Source organism: Trachymyrmex septentrionalis, unplaced genomic scaffold, assembly GCF_001594115.1.
Source record: "Trachymyrmex septentrionalis isolate Tsep2-gDNA-1 unplaced genomic scaffold, Tsep1.0 scaffold212, whole genome shotgun sequence".
Classification (NCBI taxonomy): Eukaryota; Metazoa; Arthropoda; class Insecta; order Hymenoptera; family Formicidae; genus Trachymyrmex; species Trachymyrmex septentrionalis.
The window spans coordinates 412,171-413,508 of record NW_017305310.1 but is presented as its reverse complement, the minus strand read 5'-3'; the positions used below and the strand labels follow the sequence as shown (position 1 = coordinate 413,508).

Here is a 1,338-nt window from a genome sequence, read left to right as displayed (position 1 = left end):
AATAACAACATTATGCTCCTATGTACATTTGTACCTTGGCCAACGTATCCAATCGACTCGCTTACGGCCGAGCCCCCCCCCCCCAGCATTCGTTTGAAAAATCCCGCACAAAATTTCGGCCCGCTTCTTGATAGAGAACCCACTTGAGCTAAGCGCGTTCTGCCTCCCACTTGAAAAACGCGTTACATTTCCATTCACGTCTTAGCAGCCGCGTTACGTCGCCGCGTTATCGACCAAATTATCTTGCGATAATTCGTTCGCGAAATCTCACCTCGGTGGGGGGGGGGAGTGGGGGGGGATCGAGAGCTCGGCTTCTTCAATCGTAGAACGTGAAAGACAGCCGGTGTGTGTACTATTTATGACGTCGGCGAACGATGCCCTTGCCTTGTCTCGCGGACGCATCCCTTTCTCTCGGGGGTGTGTCTCCGGACTCGCCGGGACATCCCTGCTTGGTCTCCCTCGTCGCGAGGACCTCGAAGCAAAACGGCTCTCGCGAAAGCGGTTGGCAGCGGAAAGACCGCAGTGCGATCGACGGACATGGCGCCGGCACCGCCAGTCGCCGACGATGAGAAAAACAAAACCGCTCTCCAGTAGCGCACTCGATAAAATTTCTTCGTCGTTCTAACGTTTCAGTATAACAATCATTAGGCAACGTACATTAATTACATCACTTACGGGATCGGCGACGGAGGTGGGGAACGGATGCGGAGGGGTTGTAGGGGGGAGGGGAAGAGGGGGGGGGGAGGGGAAGATGGGCAAAGATGGGAATTCGATAAATCCATTGAATGTCGACGTTTATCGTCGGGGGACGAGGAGACACTACAGAGATTTCTTTTCTTTTCTTTTTTCTTTTTTTTTTTTTCGTATTCCGTAAAACTTCATCGGGGAACTCGAGAGACGCGGAGTACGCATTCCGTGGCAATATCCGCGCGATCATTTCCCCCTTCGATACCGACGTTCGCTTCCGATTCGCGAATCCCTCCTCGCTCGCGTTTCCCTGTCCGCGAGCAGCGTCACTATACTTATCTCTCGCTCTCTCTCTCTCTCTCTCTCTCTCTCGTCTCTCGCGTAAATCCGGCGTCTTTGAATAGAGCGCGAAATGAGCGCAATCACACGTATCGTCTCTATCCATTCTTCTCACTTTGTACGTCTTTCGATAAGAATGTAGCGTTTGTTCGGGCAGGCTAGATGCCGCGATTCGATTCCCTAAATCCGCATTCCTACATATATAACTCCCTTTCCGTCGTATATATTCCTCTTCCTCTATTTCTTGTATCCTTTCTCTTTCCGCGTCTGAAAGTATATATATATATATATATATATATATATATATTTAAT

The 1,338-nt window shown here is 50.2% G+C and overlaps 1 long non-coding RNA gene across 1 annotated transcript in view; it reads right to left on the bottom strand.

Annotated features, from left to right (window-relative positions):
- Positions 1-1,294, bottom strand: part of LOC108748160 — a 6,069-nt gene extending 4,775 nt beyond the window's left edge. Inside the window, exon 1 of the long non-coding RNA XR_001939294.1 lies at positions 35-1,294. This is a non-coding gene — a long non-coding RNA (uncharacterized LOC108748160). The remainder of the gene's footprint in view (positions 1-34) is intronic.
- Between the last annotated feature and the right edge of the window lie 44 nt (positions 1,295-1,338).